The sequence below is a fragment of the Saccopteryx bilineata genome, chromosome 2 (genome assembly GCF_036850765.1).
Source record: "Saccopteryx bilineata isolate mSacBil1 chromosome 2, mSacBil1_pri_phased_curated, whole genome shotgun sequence".
NCBI lineage: Eukaryota > Metazoa > Chordata > Mammalia > Chiroptera > Emballonuridae > Saccopteryx > Saccopteryx bilineata.
Window position 1 is genome coordinate 16,622,303 of NC_089491.1, and position 13,122 is coordinate 16,635,424.

The following is a 13,122-nucleotide window of genomic DNA, read 5'->3' on the forward strand; positions in this document are numbered from 1 at the left end:
AGTTCTTTTCCAACCCACTTATTCCAGTTCAGGATCATGGCGGGCTAGGCCCCATCCTAGCAGCTCAGGGCACCAGGCTTAAACCCACCCCAGACAGGATGCCCTTCCATCCCAGGGCCATGCACACCTACTCACACGCACTAGGACGTGGACAATGTAGACACACTGATGTGCGTCAGGTACGCCACTTTGGGACGTGGGTGACAACCAGAGTCCCCGGAGAAAACCGGCTCAGACCCGGGGAGAACGCGCAAACTCCACATAAGCAGTGGCCCAACTCGGAATCAATTTTTTTTCTCTCTCTCTCTCATCAACACTGAAAGAAACGACGTTATCTGAGGACCTGCTGCATAACCTTCATGTTCCCTCCCCCGCCTGCCTGGAAAAGGCATTTCGTACAGTTCCTCGGGGCTCCTTTCTATCTGCTAGATTAGGTGCTGCCGGAATCCAATTCAATTTTGCTCAAATAAACTGTTAAAAATTGTAATGTGTCTCAGTTTATCTTTGAACAGGCCTGGTGATAAAAGATGGAACCAAAGGAGACCCCGAAGCCTCAGCGGCAAAGCAGAGCGCGGCGCAGGCACCTGCGGAGGCCCCGGGGCTCGCCGCGCTCCTGCCGCCTTCTCCGTGCCTCGGGAGGTGGTGGGCGCGGCCCTGCTGGGTCCCAGCTCCACAGCCTGCCGGTTAGGAACTCTCAGACTTGATTTGAGCATTTCTTTTTCCAAACTGTATCCAAAAACCAGCCAGGGTCGGACTGGGTCCGACGTAAAAAGCAGACCAGGCCCACAGCAGATTGGGTCCAACTTAGATACTGGACTGAATTCGACGTAAACTGAACCGGGTCCCGTGTGAGGCCTCCAGGTGAATAAAATTTCGTTTTTTAAGTCTGAGCAAGTAGGAAAACCATACAAAGACAATCCTGAATTACAGTGGCCGCAGCGGAGAACTTTTAACCATCTTAGGTAAGCTTCCCTCTTGACCCAGTGCCCTAGAGGAGGAGGCGGCTGTCTCAGTCAAACACCGTAGAGACTAGAGGAAAATTTGTTTTTCCTCCTCCACGCTTTCTGGTGACAAGGATGAGACCTGCTGGGACACGCTGCTCACTCAGCCTGCTGATGGCATTCTGGGGAAACTAGCAAAAGAAAACAAAGGGTGAAAATTCTACCCAACCTCAGCTCACTTAAATCTCTATCTGTGGTGCCACGCTGAGAGAGGAAGGTACAATGTCACGCTGTCCCTTCCTTTCCAAATTTAGGTGGGCAGGAAAAAGAACCATCTCTGTGAATCAGATTTTGAATGGCGACTTGTCAGTTTGCTTTCAGGTACCCATTGGAGGGAGGTCCTTTCTCCCTTTCATTTTCTGTCCCAAGAACTTGGCGTGGCAACTGTCAGTTTGGGAGCCCCCAAAATATGGCCAGACAGAAATATGGGTTGTGGCTAGGGGCCTACCAACAATTGGCAGCTTTCAGGGGAATTGTCTAAATCTTTCCTTTGGTTACCCTTGTGAATGGCCCTATATAACTGGCTGAAAGACAAACAAGCATTTCTATAAATCAAATATGTTCTCAGGAACGTAGAAACTAACTGATCTGCCAAGCAGAAGAGCACTCTTCCCTTCCTTCCTTCCTTCCTTCCTTCCTTCCTTCCTTCCTTCCTTCCTTCCTTCCTTCCTTCCTTCCTTCCTTTCTTTTTCTTTACACTGAATTTGAGCAGATGGCAGAGGAACTGCAGAGCTGGAAAGCGTCGTGCCATTCCCTGTTTATTGGAGGCTCGCAGATACAGGCAAGCAAGCGAATAAACGAAGGACAATCTGCATTTTGCGGTTGGGTCAAGGGATCAGGAAAACCGCGCATCATGGTGGTGGCTGGAAGGAATCAGGGAACCACACCTCACAGTGGCAGGAGCGTGATCTGGGAGAATCGCCCCCAAGGGCAATCACCCATAGCTTTCCATAGAGACACACGTGGCTTTCTGCTGTGTGCTCACGCACTAATCGTGCAAAGTGCTTGCAGCCTGGACACCAGCGAGCAAGCCTAACACGGCTATTTTCCCCACAACTAGACACTACCTGCAGTTTCTTATAGCGTTGATATGCTGTTGGGTGGCCCATGCCCCATCTTCCCTACGTAAGGGCACCTGGGTCCCTCTGTAGCTGACTTGCCTTCTGTAGGGAAAACAGCTGTGTTAGGTTTGCTCACTTGCACTTTGCATGATTAGTGCATGAGCAAGTTGTAAAGCCACGTGTGTCTGGCCTACGTAAGGCTACAGGCGCTTGGACTCGGGCGGTGTTTGCCTGACCGTTGTGAGGGGTTGCTTTCCTGTACATTCACCTGCTACTGTGAGAAGCAGTTTCCCCCTGCCTGTTTGCTCCCCCCGCCATTGGGAAACTATTAAACAGGACTGGCCCACACTTTCCAGTTCCGCGGAGCTCTACCATCTGCCCAAATCCAGTGTGAATCTGCCTGGCCTCGTTCACCAGCATTACACCCCTTTCCCCTCTGCCCACACCCCTTTAGGACAATAAATCATCTTGGACCCTCAAAGTGGTACCAGGCATCCAGACAATCCCATTTACCCACAACTATGTCCGTCATAAGGACCCAGTATATCCAATGGCAATTTACCACACATCGTTAATATGTTTGCTGTATTTTGTTGGCGGAATATGAAAGTTCATCAGCAAGGCCGCACACAGGGAAAGCATATTGAAATGAGCGTGAGGGATCTGTCAGGCTGGAGTTTATGGCCTTTTCTCAGTACTACACTGTAAGTAAAACAAGCCCCGATTGAGTCCGCAGCCTTCTGGGTACCAATTTGCCAAAGTGCGGGGAATTTTAATGCTAGGCTTATCTGCCTGCATTAGGCAGGCAGGATGGGGCAGGGGAGGTGGGTAGATTGCTTTGGCTTAGGGGAATTATGGCCCAGCCTGCGAGTTTCACAGACCCCGGGAGAGAAGCTTTCAGTGGGTTCGGCCTCTTATCTTCTTATCATTTTATAGATTTTGGAGATGTAGTGTCCTGGAGTTCTAATACTCAGTTTGCAAATCCTCCTTTTAAAACCACTGCATTAAAATGTAGTGGAAAAGAGAGAGGAAATAAACTATAGTCACTGAGGAGTGTTACTACAAAGGAAGAATGAGAGAAAAAGAGAAATGAATGAATAAAAGAAAGAAAAAGAAAGAAAGAAAGAAAGAAAGAAAATGACATATTATAAAGGGGGAGGATCTTTAAAATCTCATTTTTAATATGATTGATGCAAATCGCCTTCCAACCTTTTCAGGCAACTTCCAGTACAAGTCCAGGCATCCTTTCTGGGGAAGTGCTTTTCTGAATAGGACTTTGTAGATGCCGGTGCTGTCTAAGGGGACTACAAAGCGAGTCCAAATTAATGCACTGGGAAAATGAATTTTGAAACAAGATTTCTGTTCTTTTTCTTTTAGGCAAAGCCTAGGAAGCACAAAATGAGGGAGCCCGTTTCTGCCCGTGGGAAGAGATCTGCTTCTCTGATTTGGGGAGTATCAGAAAATTTTCAGCAGGTGATTCAAAGAGGTTGCCTGGATTCACGCAGGTGTTATTAGTATTAACAGATAGTTATCTCATAGCAGCAAAGTCAGGTGCCACCATTTCTCCTTCCTCGGTGGGAAGGCTTAGCCAGTACCTTTCCCTTGAGCAGGTACTTAGTATTCCAGGAGCCTGAATCTATTTCTCATTCCAGTGGCATGCAGCTGTGGGTCACCTGGCTAATGCTAGGGCCATTCCACATTCCACAGGCATGGAGCTGTGGTCATTTGGCATTCTGGAGGCATGCTGAAGCTGCAGGTCATTTATTATGCCAAGGTTAGTTTGTCGGCCTGCAGAGCCGAGAACCTTATGCTATGCTAGTTGAGACTGGATGCCACAAGGAAGATGTAACTCCATCAGTGTCAAGAAGGACAGAGATGGAGGGAAACAGAGAGAAAATAACAATTAACCACAAAGAATTCTCAACCAGTTCTCAGTGTGACAGGAACAATAGGTGGTGCACGTACAGTCCAAGATGGCAGATTTCTTGAGAGGGAAAAGGAAAGTGTAAACAAATCAGATTATAAATTATTACTCCGACTTTGTTAAATGAGAAGCAAGTTATAATGTAGTGACAAGGCAGGTCAGTCAAAATTGGGTTCAGATCCTGGGTCTGCTCCTTAACTGTGTGACTTAGAGTGAGTTATTTATCCTCTTAAACATCAGTGTCATCATACGCAAAATGGGGACAATAAGATAACCTACCATTGTAAGGTGAGAGAACACCCTTAAAGGTGTTCAGATGGTCTTTACCTCAACTAAAATACTCTATAGAGTTATTATTATTTATATTTACTGGGAAATTCTCGAGTTGCCAAGATGAAGATAATGATAACCTTCCTTAATCTGTCCTTGATGCCCACTCACTGTTTTCCTTTATCTTCTACCATAACATCAAGCTCTGTGTTATATACAGAAACTGTTTTGCTGAATCTGGACAGATTGACGGGATTTCCTAAATGACCACAGACTCAATTCAATAGGCTCTCAGTGAATATCAGCTGTGAGCAGACCCCTTTTCTAACCCCTGTAGTTAACACAAAGATCAAGGGGGTTTGCATTTTGCCATTAAGGGAACTGACACATATTTAGAAAACCAGAGATGCTAAGGAAGGGGAAAAAAATACATGTAGCAGTAGGGGGCAGTGACTACAGGGAATCTGTGTGTGACCTGATTTATTGTTGGGAGTCACGTCCTTAGGGACCTGCTACCCACGGGAAGCCAGAACTGTGCTGCAGCCAGTGAGCCCAGATAAGCCAGGGGATGTTTCTCTGCATGCACAGGGAGCAGAGGCAGCTGCAGAGCCTATGCAGAGGGGCGTAGAGGGAGGCCTGGGAACGCACTGCACTGGGGTGCTTGTTAAAAGTGGATTCTGTAATCCTCACCAGGAGCCCATCCCCCTGGGGCAGCTCTCTGTGGCCTTCAAGAAATAAAGGTCAAGGTTTCCATCATAGCATTCTCAGGAACAACAGCAAATCAAGTTGAAAAGGGATTCGTGAGGCAATGGTGTGATTCTTCCACACATGTGTTGCCTTTCTCCTGGTTCTAAAAAAACTGATAATACAGGCTTTAGGGAAAAATACAAGATCCCTGCCAGGGCTGACCAGATAGCCTTTAAAATCTTGGAGCCCCCTTAAGAAAAGTATACAGAAATAATGAAAAACAAAACAAAAACAACTTAGACATGAAAATAAATCTCTATTTAAAACTAGAAAAGAAATCATAAATTACGATGCTAATCTGTTTGCAATGCTGAAATACTGACATGTTTTTCACATAAGCCAGATAAACAAACATTATTTTTCTTTATATCCTGTACACCATACCTCTCTAATGTTGTCTATATTTTACCTATATACTTTGGATACTTTATATGATGTTATAGTACTTTCTGTAGTTAATTCAGGTTCCCCCCCCAGCACTATTTTTTCTTAATTGACACATTGAAAAAGTTCCATGCAGCTTCACAACTCATTATTGACAATCAGTATGTAAATATTTAGCTTTGATGCCATTATAGGAAAACTACCATCAAATTTCTTTAATAAACGAGCATTAAAATTTCAGAGAATTCCAACTTTTCTTGCGAAGAGATATCTCTTAAATATTCTTTGCATTGACAATACTCATTAACTAGTTTGTAACCAACATCCATATTGAATTGACATGTATGTCAAGACACGTATGCTAACTCTTTTGATGTCTCTAGTTCACGTCAAGTCAGCAAGACCAGGCAAAGTTCTGACTGCGCAAGGCAGCCTTGCCCAGTGAAAGAGATGGACAAAGGCACAGTCTGTCAGAATCAAGGAATATAGCTCAATACGGTGCAGTGCGCAAGCTCATGGCAGCTGTCGGTCAGGAGACTAGAAAATTTGTCTTGCATCGAGCAAGGTAGGTCTGGAATGAGTGTCTGAAGACATGTTACCATGCTTTTAAATTTTGGAAACAGACAACCTGTTGATTCATCACTAAATTTACAAAAAGGCAGTAACGTGCCATGCTAACGCCATTAGTCCTAGAAGATGACAAATACCCATTTGGATTTCAGCCTCGCCCCTTACTAATCTGTGGAATCTTCCTCAAAACAACTTAAGCAGTCAGGGAAGGGGTGACCAACAACACAAAAACATACTCTTCCCAATCCCACAAATTACATACTCAATTAAAATTTCCTTTAGCTGATGCAAAAAGGCCCACACCAGTGGACATGAAGCAAAATGTAATGGGGGAGAGTCAGGAAAAAAAAGAGACAGTGATCTTGACCAATTATATAATGGGATATATTCCTTCTGAATTTTTGGGGATAAAGATACATAATAACCTAACCATGTGATCGCATTACTGATGCAACACCCCTGGGTGGGGAGGGGCTTAGGGGTGCTGAAGCTTCAACTTTATTTGCCTCCTGGAACATCTGCCTCTACACCCTGTGGTTTCCATGGAGCTCCCCTTCTAGTTAGAGGAGAACAGACAATAAACACATGAACAAAATAGTAAACAGGCAATTTCAGATAGTTACCATTCTATGAAGACAGTAAAATGGTACCTGTGATAAAGAATTACTGCAGGTAGGGGCAGAGGCATCCCTTAGGGAGGGCTCAGAGAGACCTGGTGAGCAAGCGAGGTTGGAAGTCGAGGTCTGCATCAGGAGAAATCCCAACTTCCACATCTGCAGCCTGGACGGTGAGGCCCAGAGAGGGGCAGTGATTAGTCCGAACTTCCCCAGCAAATCAGACCGAGCGTAGCAGTGAAGACATCCTGAGTATGAAAATCAAGATAGCCCTTCCTGCTTCCACTAAGTTCCAGGTTAAAAGGAATGAATATTTCTTTTTTTTAATCAACAAAAAGCCAACAGCTGAGCAGTCAATTTTATAGTCAAACTGCCATTACACTATTTTAAGATCATCACAATGATTAGAATAACTCATTTCAGGATCATAAAATCATTTTAAAAGAAAAGGGAGCCATAAAACTCTTCGAGATCAATCAGGGAAGAATTCTCTAGATTATTTTGATTACTTGTCTCTATCAGCATACATAAATCAATCAGTTAGTTAATCAACTAAAAAAATAGAGAGGTGAGGAGGGCGGATACACATACCATATAGGCTTCTTTATTTACCCGGTAGTTATATATTATGTGCATTACAAAAACACAAGGCACACACATTTTAAAAGTGGCACTAGAAACAAATGAATGTACAAGTTCCAGAATTTTCTTGCCTCACACCAGTGGATCATGTGCACGCACGATGAGGACAGTGTCTCTCCCTGAAGACAACCCATCCAATCCACCACATTCAAGCAGAGAGGAACTGAGGCCGGAGGAGGGATCAGGGAGAGGAATGCTGCTAATGCAACATCGGCAGTGAGCTAACGGGGCTTTAAAATAAATTCAGTTTCATACATATGCAGAGTCTACACTATTCCTGTTATTTGTTCAAATTATAATGTTTCACATGCTTTCATTTAAGTCTTTGCAAGCCTCTTCCTTACTCCCTCGGGGTTCAGGTCACCCCTCCACAGTGAGCAATCAGGGCTGTGCACACCTCTGCCACCAGCGCCCAGCAGAAAGGAAGGCCCCTGACATCTGCAGGCGCTGCCGGATCCCAATCCCTTCCCCTCGGGGAGTCCCACAACAGATGCGGGCTCCCAGCCTGCTCGAGGACACAGCACTGCGTGCGCTTCTCCGTGGCATTTTATGACACATTTCTCAAATCAAATTTAAAAGCATAACTGAGTGGAATTAAATTAATGCTGTCTGGTAATGTCAGCAGCACCGGGGCTGCAACAGGCTGGCTTAGCTCCTAAACCTTCTAGAGCTGCATGCTGCATGCTCAGCTCAAGTATTATTGAGAGAGTCTGTAGACGCTCTGTGTGTGTGTGTGTGTCTATGGTGTGGGCCGGTGAGTGGCTGAGCAGTCTTTTCAGATCATTAAAGGCGTTAAAGATCCTTAGTGATCTCACAGGTCCCATGACCTTGATCAGCTATTTCCAGCAAGTGTGCCATAAGAATCTTTAAAACATGCAATACTTGACTATTTCATCAGGAGCACTAACCCCTTTTTCCTTAGATTGTCAAATAAAAAGACAAGAGCCAGCACAGCAATAACTGTTGGTGTGAATAAGGTACAATTCATATCTATTTTTTGTCAGATTGTCAAAAAAAAAAACCAAAAACAAATTCTAGTTTTTGGTGTGCCACAGACCGTTAGCAATCAGCATATGTGTGCCATGAGAGGAAAAGGTTGAAAGTCGCTGACCTTGATGTTGACATTTGTATTTCTCTTTGTGTTGCACAGAATATGTTTAGCTTCGTCCCATCATTTGATCAACATCATCACCCTGTAAAGAAAGCATTCATATTTTTAACCTCCTTTAATTATTTCTTACCTGAACGCAAGTGCCCTGTCTTCAAATTCAGCATTCTTTCCACTCATTAAGTTTAATCGTAAGGATAAACTACCTGACTTTTCAAGGTTCCCCTGTTGCTAAGTCCAATAACCTATCTGTAACTTCCATCTTAATTGACCCAATAGCAATATTTTAGTCTGTTATCACTTCCTCATTGTTGAAGCATGTTCCTTTCAATTAATTTCAGGGTATATACTTTTTATTTTTCTTCCTACATCACTGAACACTCTTAGTGTCTTTTTTTTTTTCTAGGGCTATTGCTTTCTCATTTATGAACGTTCGATGTCCCAAGGTTCCTTTTCTCTGTCTCACTCACCTCCATGGTGACCCCATCCAGCCAGGGCCATACAGGCTATTTTACAATAACAGTTTCTAAATTGACATCTGAGCTTAAGATGTCTGTCGTGAGCTCCAGGTCCACGTATTCCACTCCACCAGGCATCTCTACTTGGATGTCTAACAGGCATACCGATCACAATCAATATTCTAATCTTGGCCCCACCAGACCTGCTCCCTATGGTCTATCTCATGTCTATAAATCCAAATCGCATCCTTTTCAACCGCTCAGTCCCCACGCCTGGGCTATCCGTGAGTCCTCTTCTGTGTACTCCACCCGTCATCTGTCAGCAAATCCTATTCCCTCTATCATCAAAGTGTGCCCCAAACCGACACTTGTCGCCTATGCACTGTTCTCACTCAACCCCAAGATACCATCACCTTCTGACACAGCATCCAGAGAATTTCTTTTAAAAGTTGGAGAGACGATGTCACTTCAATGGCTATATCACTCACGCAGGGTGAAATCAAAGACCTTACAGTGACTTACAGGACCTGACTCTGTCTTTGCCCAAACTCTGGTTTTACTTCCAATACTCTCACACTGGCTCATTCTAATCCAACCCCAGTGACTTCTTTGCTATTCGAATGTGCTATTTTAAAATTTCCTTTACTCCTACATTATCTGTATGTTGTTGTCATGGCTATATTGTTGTTGTTATAGTACAGACCACTTTCTCACACTGTGCTAGTTATTTCTTATTTGTTTGTTTAGAGCCTACCTCCTCTCTACCTGATGATAAGTCCCACGAGGTCAGGCAGTGTCTCAGCCCTGTGTCCCCAGTTCTTGCACTAGTGTCTAGCACGTGAAAATGGCACAAACTGATTTTTCGTTGCAGGAATACATCCTTCACTCCCACATCATGGATTGTACGTTCCAAAGTTCTTTCCCATGCATTATCCTGTGTTGAGCCTCAAAGCAATCCCAGGAAGTGAACAAGGGAGATGTTTTCCCATTTTCCAAAGGAGACAATTGAGACTCAGAGAATGAAGTGATTTGGCCAACTTCACTCGGGTACTAAAGGAAGAAGCCAGGATTAAACTCTCCATATTCCCATTCCTAGGCTGCTCCTCTTCCCCTGTGTAATGATTTCTGTCAAAGGGACTGGGGTGTACATGACGCTCAGGAATATCGCTGTGCATACAAACTCTGCTGTCTGATGGCTTGGCTTCAGTTTCTGGTCTTATGTATTCCTACATTGGTTATGTTACTTAAGCTTGTTTCCCTTCCACGAAAGGGTTAGCATCCTACTGTCTTCCATTATAGGTCATAATGTATTAAATGAGATAACATGTGTGAAATTGCAGGACAAAGTAAACATTCAATAATAAGTAATCACTGGCATAGGAGATTGTTTCTGAGTAAGAAAAACATGAGTTTGGAGATAACCAAATAAATTCATGTGAAGAAATGACCCACAGAAGTTTGAAAATCCCCACACCATTTGAAGGGATACATGGATATTAGAAGCTCCGTCTCCTCCTGCTGGTTATGGAGCAACCCGAGTGCAGTAAGGAGAACTTAACACTAAATGCCATGCTGCTCAGAATTCAGAGTGACAGTGCTGTGGGCATCTGAGAGGTCAGTGTGCCCCACAGAAGTCCGTAGAAGCACCCTGAGCAGGTGAATTTGACATGACTTAAACCTGACAGGTCCTGACAGTTCTGCCGATATCTAACGATATCCGTTCCTCCATGCAGGCGGCTTGTGTAGATGTGTGTTGAGTGAAAATAAATATTTGGGTAACAGAAAACTGGGGATGATGAAAGCGAGCACAGAGCATGGAGAACCAGATAAGGGGGGCAGAAAGTATTGCGAGTCTATTAGCTCTTTAATTCTATATGACAAATTACCCCCAAATGCAGCAGCTTACCAAAAAGAACACATACACATTTGTTATCTCTGGAGGGTCGCTGACATGACAGATGACCTTCAATGGATATTCCTATCAGAACTAGTTACGGATAACATGGCCATACTTAGAGAAGTGGTTGTCTTTGCTTTCAAAATAACTGGCCAGGCAGTATAGAAATATTCCCATGTTATCAAATTTATCATCACAACAATCCTATGACATAACTGTCACTCTGTCTTATTAATTAATTAATTCATGTATTTATTTATTAAGTGACAATTTACTAGCCCTCTACAATATGCCAGACTCTGTGAATTCAGAAGCAAACCACACAGATAGATACTCCAGCCTTCGTAGAACTTATAAAAATGAACGGAAGGGCACACAACGAATGTATATAAATACACAGTAGTATGTCAGAGGGCGGTGTGCTGTCAGGAGAGTAAAGCAGGGAAGGAGGGAAGAAGCACCCCTAACACAGGGAAATGAAGTCACTGCCCAACATTGCACGCCAGCCTGGGGCGGAAACAATATTCCAGTCTGAGTCTGTGCCCACGGCGCGTGCCTATAACCACACATCTATCATAATAACAAGAAAATTCCGAGCATCTTTAGGACACTTTATCAGTTAAGATTCGTCAAGCAGCTAGTTAGGGGAAACCCTAACCCCAATAGGAAATTACTTTACAAACCTGAAAGCCCAGATTCCAGTCCTGGAATGCCAGAAACTGCCTCCCTGCCAAGCCCCACCCCCCATTCTGAACAAGGCAACTGCAAATGTTTCTTCTCATCTAGATACTCCTACACAGACTAGAAGAAAGTGAACATCTTCTTGGCAAGGAAATCCTTTTGATTAGGCTTGACCAGACCTTCCCTCATTGGCCAGAGTATGATCACATGATTCCTACCCCTAGGCACATTCTGGGCCAGGCTGTGAGTACCCTAGATATTCTGGATTTATTCCTGGGGGTAATGCTGATTTGAAGAAAATCTATCAACAGAAAAACTTGGGACTGGCAACTGCCAGCCTTTGCTATTAACTTGAGCAAATCCTTATACTCCCGGTCTACTGATCAACAGTGGAGGCCGAAAAGACATTTCTTAAGTCGTTATTAATTTGAATTAGAATAAGAAATAGAAAAATAAGGAATAGAAAAAATAAGAAATAGAAAGAATAAGGAATACAGAAGTAGGAAAATTTTGATCCAAATATAAAGAAGAGACAGTGCACAACACTCTTATTCAAGAAAGAAAACCTCCTCATTGCCCAACCATTCAACAGCTGTGTGACTTGAGGCTAATCGCTTACCCTCACTTTGACTCGGTTATATGAATAGCAATTCTAGCCTGATAATGCTCATCAGTCACATTTCATGAACATTAGAAACTTCAGTAAAATGCCTGTGCCCAGTGAACAGGAAGGAATACATGACATTCCAGTTCAAAGTAGGTTTGTTCTTCATTTACAGACATAGAATTGGGAAGAGTGTGTCTCTAACACAAAGAAAATTGAGTTAGTCAGACAGATGCTTCAAGGAGGGCAAAACACACACGCGCGCATGGGTTAGTGTGAGCACACACACACCTACAGTCCTTTTTCATTCTAAAATACTATTGCTTATTGTTCTGGGAGCAAGCATTGCTTGCCAGGTACTGACTAAATCACTTATGAACGTTGTCTCATTTAAGTTCACACAACTCAAGAGGTCGGTGCTACTACACAATGGCTTTCTGTTTGAATGATCTGGGGTAGGTTTTTCAAATTTCCACTTCATTTTACATATATGCACTTTCACTGCGATATTAAATGGATGCCATTGCAATGAATGACTATGGTCTTCAGGTTATTTCCCCTAAATTTAAGCACAGTACTTCAGTCATCTTCCTTGCACCAGTGAACCATTCCATAGTGCTTTGAGCTGATCAGATCAAAATTGTTCAGGGACATTTAACACCGGCCAGCTCCTATATGCTGAGTTGGCTCTGATTATTTCTTGACTGTCCTGCATTTGCTCATTCGGTCCCAACACCAGAACTTGGTGCCCATCAATCACTCGTAACATGGCCCTCTCAGCAATTCCTCAACAGAAACCTTGACTGAGGAATCTTATTGACAATAGCCAGCTAATCTTTCACATCGGAGCCCTCTTCAAAGCACTTAATACTCAGATGGTGTGCATATCTGATAGGAGACAGAAAACCAAGGTCAAAAAGAGATTCAGAGAGGACGAACGATTGGGCAGGTTTCCAGTGAGCGCTCCGGGATGGGGGGCGAGCCGAGGCCAAGAGCACCGGGTATGACGTCAGGAGACGTGGAGACTTCTTACTCCGGCTCTGCCAACACCATATTGCGTGCCCTTGGGCAATTCTTTTTAAATCTCCCAGAATCAATTTTCCCACCTGTAAAAATGGGGGAGAGAACTCTGCTGAGGTTGGAAAGTCCCTGGCATCGGTG